The sequence below is a fragment of the Balaenoptera physalus genome (genome assembly GCF_965194825.1).
Source record: "Balaenoptera physalus genome assembly, chromosome: 1".
In the NCBI taxonomy this organism is placed as follows: domain Eukaryota; kingdom Metazoa; phylum Chordata; class Mammalia; order Artiodactyla; family Balaenopteridae; genus Balaenoptera; species Balaenoptera physalus.
Window position 1 is genome coordinate 178269306 of NC_138882.1, and position 10455 is coordinate 178279760.

The following is a 10455-nucleotide window of genomic DNA, read 5'->3' on the forward strand; positions in this document are numbered from 1 at the left end:
TTTTCTAGCATTTATGTGCATTTTTATAGTTGTACATATACACATGTAGCTTTGGTACCTGAATGGGATCACAGCATACACTGTTCTGTAACTTGCTTTTTTCACTTCAGCTTTTTTCACTCAGAGAGCTTATCACACCAATACACGGAGATCTGCCAAACTATTTTTAATTGCTTTATGGTACCTCATAATGTAGGTATAATATCATTTATTTAACTAAAAGGAATACAAAGGTATAGAAGTCATCTTCATTTTTTTTTTACAGTGATAAACATACATCTGTATGCGTGTGGGAGAGTATATTTTTAGGATGATATTTAGCAATGGAATTGTCAAAAGTATGCTTACTCGAACTTTTGATAGCTGATGCTAAATTTTCTTCCAAAAAGACCATCCTCATATGCACTTCTCCCAGTATTGAATGAGGGTCCCATTTCCTCACATCCTAGCCAATGCTGGGTATTATCAATCTTTTAAAATTTATTCTCTGATGGGTGAAAATCAGCTCTAATTTTTCAAAATTGCATTTCAAATGAATGTTTATATCTACATGGAATTCAGAGGTTTTTTATGTTTTGAAGGGAACACATGAGATTTTAAAAAGATGCTTAGGAATCTCAAATGTATCTGTCAATTAATTTTCCATGCCAGGAGGTTCCCTTGAATTTCAGAAACTGTCAAACTTTTTTTGGAGCGATGAGAGCTGATCTTTCCACGATACTTGAGGGTTAAATTTGGAAGCATCCACGTTTTTTTTTTTTTTTCCAAGCCACGTTTTAGAATTAAATTCTGACTTTCAGCTTGGCTGGGCCCTGGTGGGCGTGGTATGATGGGATTATAAAGTAATGAGACTGGTAGATGTGTGGGTTTACAGCATCAGCCCTATTTCTCTCTGCTCAATTCATCTTTGAGAAAGAACCCAATACTTACTGGATTCCTCTCTGTAACATGCACACAGCCACAGGGTGGAAGAACACTCCAGGAACCAGGGGCTCGTGAGCTTTAGGGATACAAGGGGGAGAGAGGCAGGGAAGCAGCTTTGCGGAGCTGTCTGCGGGGGCAGGCACAGTGCTGGCTACTCTCCCTAATCTCCTTTAATCTCGGTTCCAGAATAGCAATCCCTCACCTCATACTTTATACTTTTCATAATGCTCCCCTGTGCACTAGGATCTCCTTTGTCCCCCCCAGTCCTTTAAGAGTAGATGGTATGAGTCCTAGTTCATAGTTGGAGAAGTAGACTCAGGCTGAGTGTCGTGGGCCCCAGAGCCAGTTGCCTGCGTTGGAATCCTGGTGCAGACATTTACTAGCTGTGAGTCCTTAGGCAAATTACCACCCACTCTGTGCAGTTTCCTCATCTGTAAAATGGGGATAATAAAGCACAGACCTCATGATCAGTTGGGAGCTACTGTATGGAAAGTGTTCCTTGGGACTTCCCTGGCGGGCCAGTGATTAAGACTCTGCCCTTCCACTTCAGGGGGCATGAGTTCGATCCCTGGTGGGGGGAACTAAGATCCTGCCAGAGGGCAGCGCAGCCAAAAAAAAAGTGTTCCTCAAGGCAGTGCCTGGCATTCAGTGAACTTTTAGCAGATGGCTCCTGTTTTTTCCAGCTCTCCCTAAGGAGGCCTGGGGAGTTATTTCAGCCCTCTGAGCCTCAGATAGTTCATCCATAAAATGGGGATGATAATCCCCTCCTCAAAGGCTGCTGTGAAGATTAATTAAGGAATTATTTGCATGCTGTGCCCAGTGCCTTGTCACCCTCCTGGCCTCAGCCCTTTCTCTCATTGATTGACATGTTCGGAGGGGTGCCGTCCTGGAATCCTCTGGAACTACAAGATCGTGGAGGGCGGCAGGGTTGACTGAAGGTGCTCTCTGTGTCTCTCCCTGAGTCTGAAATTGGTCTGTGACAACCTACTGGGCTTCTCAAAAATGGTCCTGATTTTTCTCCCCTCATCTTCCCCACAGCCACTGCTGGAGTCAGGCCCCGTACTTCCCCCTGCCTGGTCTTCCCAATTGCAAACCCTAGTCTTCACCCATCCTTTACCCTAGTTCTGGAGTTTTCTCCATATCACATACCAAGTTTGGATTACCAAACTCCAGTCCACTCGCCCACGCAGTAAAGCCAATTTAGTGACACTGGGTTGTAGTGAAGGAAAGTGCAGCATTTATTGCAGGGCACCAAGCAAGGAGTCCAGGCAGCTGATGCTCAAAAGACCTGAACCCCCTGATGGCTTTCAGGGAAAGGTTTTTAAAGACAGGGTGAGGGAGGGAGGTTGTGGGGTGTATGATCAGCTCGTGGACATTCTTCTGATTGGTTGGTGGTGAGGTAATCGAGAGTCAACATCATCAACCTTCTGGTTCCAAGCTTCTGGGGTCTACGTGCTTGTGGGCAGCATGCACTTAACTTCTTCCACCTGGTGGGGGTTTCAGTATCTGCAAAGCAGCTCAAAGGACGTGGCTGAGAATATTATCTATAGCCCTTGAGAAGGAACTGAAGGTCCTTGACTTTGTTTAATGGCTAGACTATTATTATTTTATCTTGCTTGACTTTTTCTCACTTCTCTGATTAAATTTATTCTTTGGAACTCGGGGAAGGCCTAGGAGGCTAAAGTTTCTCTACAAATAAGAGGCAGGTGGAGGGCACTTGCGGGGTGGGGGAAGGGTGGGTCCTGTCCCAGGAAGGCCCCATAGGGTCCTGCTCCGTTACCTTTGGAGTAAACCTTTCAATTCAACTATTGTGTGTTCAAATACCTGACTTTCACTGAGCACTTACTATGTACCCAGCAATGTGCTAAATACTTTATAGGCATCATTTCATGTGCCGCTCACAATACAGGGCGATGCTCTTACTATGCCCGTTTAACAGATGAGCAGGGAAGTAACTCACCTAAGGTCACATAGCTGGTAAGTGGAGGAGTGCGGTGAAAACACACTAAAATCCTCACCACAGTCCTGTAAGGTAAGTAATAGCCCTTTTGCATTACTTTATTCATTTGGGAAATACGTACTGTGCATCTAGCACGTGCAGGCATTAATCTAGGGTCTTGGGTAGATTGACAAACAGGATAGACAGTAGTGGAAGAGATGGATGGTAAACAATGAAAATATAACGTCAGGTAAGTGCTAAGAAAAAAACATACTGCAACAGGGTAAGGGGAAAGAGCATGATTGAGAGGGGGTGCTGGGGAGACCTCCTCCAGGAGGAGATAGCTGAGAGGAAACCGGAAAGAAGGTGGAGGAGAGAGGAAATGGGGCCTTGGAAAGATGATGGGTCCTGCCCAGGTCACCTGGCAAGAACAAACGGTCAAGTGAATGGGACTCAAAACCAGGTCCCTGTGCTTTTCTCTGCTTCTCGCTGCCTCTTTTCCTCCTAAGACATCCATCCCTAAGACTGCCTGAAGCTGGGACATCGAGGTAGAAGCTTCCTCTTGGCCACTTGGGGGGCAGAAGCATCAAAGCCCTTCTCAAATGGCTTTGTCATGAATTAAACCAAGATACCAGAAAATCTGCTCCTCTTGGGGGACATACCTCCATCCACAAATAATTGACTAGTTAGACTAAGTTGGATGTTGCTTTTTTTCTTTTTTAAACAGAATTGATCAGTGAATTTTGTTAAAATGACTAATCTGGCCCCAGCCCCAAGTCGGCCCTGCTGGAAGTCAGGAAAATGTGTCCTCTTCTTTGCGAATTACTAACTCTCCAACCCAGCCTGGAGAAGATTCAGAGAGCAGAGAGGTAGGAAGTTATCCCAAACCACAAACAATCCTTCCTCAGAAATTCCTTCCCTCCATGAAAAATCCTGGGGAGCTGGTGGTGATAGAGGGGGTGAGGGGTGTTCAAATTTAACAAACACTAAATGAGTGCCTACTATGGGCCAGGCCAAGTGGTAGGTATTTCCATATCCTGTTTCAGTTAATTCTCACAATAACCCAGGGAAGTAGTCACTAACATCCCCATTTTACAGGTGAGAAAACTGTGGCTCAGAGAAGTACTGTACCTGCCCAAGTTCATTCAATAAGAGAGTAGCAGAGCTGGAATTTTCTCCCAGGCCTAACTTCCAAGTCCATTCTCTTTTCTCTCTGACACTTACCTCCCTTCTATTTTCCAGGTTCTGTCTTGTTTATTCCTTGCCCCCCAACTTTGCAAGAAAGATGTTATTATTCTCATTTTATAGGTAGATCAGGTGAATGGGTTGCTGGCGTTGTCCCCATTTTACAGATGAGGATACTGAGGCTCAGGGAGCTAAAGTATCAGAATTTGAACCCAGGCCCACTGGCTTTCCACTATACGCCAGCAGCCCCAGGGAAGACAATCAGAGTGATGTGAATGGGGACAATGGGAAATATCAAACTTTGCCTATTTCTTTGGCTGGTTTAAACTTCTTACAAATTGTATCGCAGAATCTAAAACTTCCCAAGATCCTGTAGGGAAAGATTCTTGTCTTAGGGGTCACACCAAATGTCCTCTGTGAGCTGAACTTCTCTGCTGCAACTTAAACCCATCACGGGTTGATCTGAGTCAAGAGAGGCCCTCCCTCCCTTCCTGGCCACCACGAGCCTCAGCCTTGCTGTCCCCTCAGATTTCTATTCCCTGGGCAAAGCAATCAAGCTCTTAATTAAATTCTCTGGTTCGAAGTCAATCCGGAGGAAAACAAACAGAAAAACCTCTCCTGTGGGACCTGTCTCCTCCTTGCACAGAGGTTTGATGCTGGAGATATTATCTCTGACTGCTCTCTGGACAGCCGTCCCTCACTGCTCCCGGGGCATTTCCTGTTGGCTCCTTCCCCGGCGCAGCCCCACCCCATCTGGCCCAGAGGAAATTGCAATGGGAGGTGTGGGATGTTATCAAGAGTCTCCTGCATGTTCCAGTTAGGAGTGAGTCTCTGGACTGCAGTCAAGTGGGGAGGGTGGGGGTGGGAAGGTTTCAAAGATGGCGAGGGGCAGTGGCAGGAAACACTGAGACAGGGACTCAGGGACATCTGGGCACTTCTCCCCAAGGACAGCAGATACCTGAGCACACGCATCCCCCCTCCCTAGGTGACCTCCATTCTCCTCCGACCACTACTCGAATGGACACAAGGAACCATGGAGAGCTGGAAAGAGCACTGGATTGTGAGTCAGGGAGCCTGGGGTCTAGTCCAGATCTGTTACTAACTCACTGTGTGACTGGTTAATCGTAATCAAAGCACAATGTGTTGTGGGATTACTTAAGTGTTATGCTAAATCCCATGCATGGATGATCTTACTTCATTCTTATAATCTTAGCCACCCCCCCCTTTTTTTTTTCAAAGAAACTGAGTCTCAGAAAGGTTAAGTGACCAATCCAAAGTCACACAGCTGGTAAGTGGTAGAGCAGAGATTCAAACCAAATAGTCTGTCTCCAGAGCTCAAGCTCCTGACCACATCCTCTAGTTAGTTCCTCCTTCTAGGTCTCAGTTTCCCCATCTGTAAATTAATGGGATTGGTGTACTTGCCACTGCAAAGACCCTTCCAGCTCTGACAATCTGTGTGCTGTATTCAACATTCACTGGGAATTCCCTGGGCTGAGAATACAAAGATAAGTGAGGCTTAACCTCTGTCCTCAGGTTATAAACTCCTTGAGAGTAGAAATCACATCTGAATTATCCTTGCTGCCCTGCACCATTTACCTTAGCACTGTGCAGAGCGAAGGTGCTCAAAATATTTGTTGATTAGATGAATGATTCATGGGGGGGAGCACGGGCTTTGCGACTTAGATATAATCGAGGTCCCATTCTGTTACTACCCTTGCAAGAGAAAGTCCCCTAACTTCCGTGTCTGGTTCTTCATCCAGCAGCAATCCACAATTGTACCTTCCTGGCAGGGTTACGGAGAGGGGAATGCACGTTAAGCACTTAGCATTGTGCTTGGCACATAAGAACTGCTCAATAAATATTGGTTCCTTTCCTTGACAGATTCTCCATCCTTCCCTTTACCCTTGACACCAGCTGGCAAGGGGCCATGCTGCACCCCTCTTTGTTGTCCCCTGGTCGAAGCTGAGAACTAATTTCCACTGCTGGAGACTGGTAGCAAACTTGCTTAGCCAGCTCCTGAGTGGTGAGGAGGGAAGAAAACAGGGAGAAGGATGCTTCCGGTTTCCTGAAAAGCCCTCCCCTGGATTCTGATTCCCATGCAGTGCCTGCTCCTCCCTGGTGCAGCTGTCACCTCTGTCTAGACTGCTCTCCCCTGAAGAAATTGCAAACCGCAGACTGTCTGATGACAAAGCTTGCCCCAGACAGTAGTCCCCTGACACACAATTCGTTCAACCCTTTTCAGAAGAGGGCAAGCCTGGCTCCCACCTCCCAAGCAAGGTGGACTCTATGGGAGCAGGAGTGTCTGGGTGGCTTCTTTCATGCATCTATCCATGCATCCATCCATCGATGGTTGAATGCCTACAGTGTGCCAGACTCAGTGCTGGGCATGGGGCATGGCTAGGTGAATAACCTCTACCCTTCAGAAACCCATGATGTTGGGGGAGATGGATGCAAAATAATTGTGAAAGGTGTGGCATTCCAATTACAATTACAGTGATAGGGAACACTCATGGAGGGCTTACTGTGTGCCAGGCACTGGGCTATGTACTTAGATGCACAATTTTAAGTTGGCCCTCATCATAACCCCATGAAGTAGGTACTGTTATTGTGATCATTTTACACATGAGCAAACAGGCTCACAGAATTTAGATACAGTAGGTCCCCTACATACGAACCTTCAAGTTGCAAACTTTCAAAGATGGGAACGTGCATTCGCATGTCCAACCACATAAGTACCGTATAGAGTACAGTAGTACAGTATCTTTATTTCAAGCCCAGGATGTCCGGAAGCCAGTGTAAAAGCAGCGATGATGTAGCTGGTACGTACTACTGTACTTTTCAAGGTACTGTACTGCAAGATTAAAAATGTTTTATTTATTTCTTGTGTTTGTTTTTTATGTATTTTTTGTGTGAAAAGTATTATAAACCTATTACAGTACAGTACTATATAGCCGGTTGTGTTAGTTGGGTACCTAGGCTAACTTTGTTGGACTTCCGAATAAATTGGACTTATGAACGGGCTCTTGGAACAGAACTCGTTCGTATGTAGGGGACTTGCCATAACCTGCCCAGGGTTGCACAGCTACTGAGCAGCGAAATCAAGATTCAAACTCAGTCTGATCACTGAGTCAACACTTTTACCCCCCACTCGGCCCTTGGACCTCCACAGAGGGAACCACCATTTCTGTTCAGGGGGAAGGAGAGGGACCCTGCAGAGAAGGGGTTTTGGAGTTGGGCCTTGAGGGATGAGTCATGGTAAGCCAAGGAGGCAGGAGATTCTGGAAATGAGGGAGGATTCTGATCAATGGAAATGAAGGTCAGAACTTTCCACGTGGGAGGAAAAGCATGAGCCAGGTTTGAGAAGGCAGGGTACAGAGTGGGAACAGACTGGGAAGAGCCTGGAATGCCAGAACAAGGGAGTCAGAACCTCTTCAGGAGAGAATGGGGAGGGCCTGGAGCTGTCTGGGCAAGGGATCCATGTGTTTTAGGAAACCCGCTCTCATGAAGCATGGAGGATGGTTTGGAGGGGGCAGGAAGCTGATCAGGAATTGCCCCAGGTTTTTTCATCATGGCAGCAGTAGGGATTGTGATGATTTCCACGTGGGTATCACAGTTCAGGGTACCATGGATTGCCAACCTACCTTGTCCAATCATGCCACTCCCTTGCTCAAAGCCCTTCTCTGGCTCCCATGGCTCTCAGGATAAAGCACAGGCTCCTTTACCTGGCATTCAAGGCTCTTCATAAGCTGGCCCCTTCCTGCCTCTCCAGCTGCATCTTGACTACTTCTCCCCACACTAGCAATATCTACAGACTTGCAGTTTCCCTAACCAAATTCCCTCTTTTAGCCCCTGTGCCTTTGCACATGCTGTTCCTTCTACCGGGGAACTTCTCTGCTTTCCTTCCCCCTTCTTTGCTCAGATGCCTCCTACTCGCCCTTCAAGGCTCAGCACAGGGGTGGCCCTTGCTCCCCTCCCAGGGAGGGCATGCTGTCCTCTGCCTCTGTTCCTTACCCGCCCCCACCTCTCTCCTTTCCCCCACACTGCGCTGTGCTTAAGGGCATGTGGGTTTTCTCTCCTGGACTCTGAGCTTCCCGAGAGTAGGGACTGTACTTAGCACATCTGCTGGCCCAGGGTGAGGTCTGAGAAGCTGAAGTGAACCCTCTCCTGCAGACCCAGCCTTTTCCTTAAACCAGCTGTCCAGTGGCATTGTGCATCTCCGGCTGCTTTTGTTGTTAAATGATGTCAGCTGTTAGAGTGTGCTGAGATGCTGCACATCTTTGTCCCTTCTGTTTCTCATCACTGGTCAGGGCAGCTTCTGGGGCTATCAGGGTCTTTTCAGTGAGGACACACAGCCCGGGCATGTCTATATTTTCTCTGCCGTGTGATTTCTGACAGCAGATCTCAGGCTGGTACCTTGGCAGCAGCTACAGATGCTTGGGCCGTGTAGACAGGGCCCCTTCCTCCTCTATGAAGCTTCAACTTGGGGCATCAGCAGCAGTACCTATTTTGGGCAATGCCTACATTTGGCATTGGTCAATCTTCCTACTTCCTTTTTGGGAGAAGAGCCCAGGGCCTGAGTAGAGGGGAGAAGGCCGAGGTGTGGCTGCCAATAACTCCTGTCTTTTTGCCAGTGGTTTATTTGCCTGGGATTTGCGCTAAGACAAAAAGAACTTTTGCATTATTGATGATCATTGATCAGAGCCTTCCAAAAAAGAGAGAGATTGAGAGAGAGATGAAGGTTCCAGGCCAATCATCAAATGGTAAACCAGGAGGGTGAGGAGTGGAGAAAGGAGGGGAGGTCCAGGTGGGTAGAGAACTCATGGAACAGGAGGACACAGAAAGACACTGGAAAGAAAGTCTGGAGAAGCTGCTGAGTTTGGGGTGTACCAGATGTCAAACAGCTGTGTGGGCTGGAAATAAACCAGCAGCAGGGGCTGCTGCTGGCCTCTCCCTACACCCAGTTAAGGAGACTTCACGACAAGAGCTGTTGCCAGGGACAGAGGGTCACTTCATAATGATAGAAGAGTCAGTTCATGAAGATGATATAACAATCCTAGCAGCGGATGCACCTAATACCAAGGCTTGGAAATACATGAAGAACAAGGAGACAAAAAGCCCATAAGGAGGGCTTCTCTGGTGGCGCAGTGGTTAAGAGTCCGCCTGCCAATGCACGGGACACGGGTTCAAGCCCTGGTCCGGGAGGATACCACATGCCGCGGAGCAACTAAGCCCATGCGCCACAACTACTGAGCCTGCGCTCTAGAGCCCGTGAGCCACAACTACTGAGCCCATGTGCCACAACTACTGAAGCCCTCGCGCCTAGAGCCCGTGCTCCACAACAAGAGAAGCCACCGCAATGAGAAGCCTGCGCACCGCAACGAAGAGTAGCCCCTGCTCGCCACAACTAGAGAAAAGCCCGCATACAGCAACGAAGACCCAACACAGCCAAAAACAAAATAAATAAATTTATTAAAAAAAAAAAAAAGCCCATAAGGAGACAGAAGGCCAGCTCCCCCTGAGGGCATGAAACTTGGCCATGCCCAGCCCTGAGCCTCTTCCTGAACCTTTCTCCTCCGTTGTTCCTCTTTGTGCTCAAGTCTTCTCTCAACCCTGGTTCTTAGAAGCAGGCAGACTCTTCTCCACACCCCCATCACCTGCTGCAATCTGGGGGTTGGGTCCCCTGCTCAGGATCTGCTGTTTGAATGAGGGAAGCAGCTGCCCCTTCCCCTGCCTCTCTGACCTCAACTCCTGCTACTCACTGCCCTTGCCTCGCTGCCCTCACTTGGAGTGTGGTTTCCCCGTATTTCTGCAGGGCTCACTCCCTCACTTCCTGTCTTTGCTCAGATGCCACTTTCCCAGGGAGGCCTCCCCTGACCTCCCTGTTCAAAGCCTGCACCTCACTATCTCCTTTCCCGGCTTCATTTTCCTCCACACTATTTGCCTCTATAAACACTTCGTATGTTTTACGTACTACATTCATGTAAGCTCCATCGGGTCCACATCCGTTTTGTTCACTGTTATGTCCCCAGTGCCTAGAGCATGCCTGACCCACAGATCAATAAATATTTATTAAATGAAGGGGAAAAAACCTAACTAGGGATAAACACAGGGGACAGGGACAGATGGGGGAGGCTAGGCTTTCAGCAAGGGTCTCTGGGCAGGGCCCACCTCTCACCACCCCCTACTCCGGACACAGCCCGTCCTCTCTCCTGCAGGTGGGGACCGGGGAGCACCGAGCTGCGGACTTCCTCGCCTCCCTTCCTCAGCGCCTACCCACCCCTGGGCCTGGGGCTGCGGCGAGGGCGGAGGCGGGGGTTCGGAGCTCCCGGCCGCCCCGCCGGGACAGGAAGGGGCCGAGCCTCCCTCCTGGCGGGCGGGGGGCAGAGTAGGGAGGGAGCCTCGCGGGT

General features: G+C 48.5%; 1 long non-coding RNA gene across 1 annotated transcript; it reads right to left on the reverse strand.

The window, feature by feature from the left end:
* Positions 1-556: 556 nt before the first annotated feature.
* Positions 557-10447, reverse strand: LOC309662031. The gene is made up of 2 exons (XR_014264462.1): positions 10217-10447; positions 557-10091 (listed from the first exon to the last, which is right to left on the reverse strand). It is a non-coding gene; the product is annotated as an uncharacterized lncRNA (long non-coding RNA).
* Positions 10448-10455: the final 8 nt, after the last annotated feature.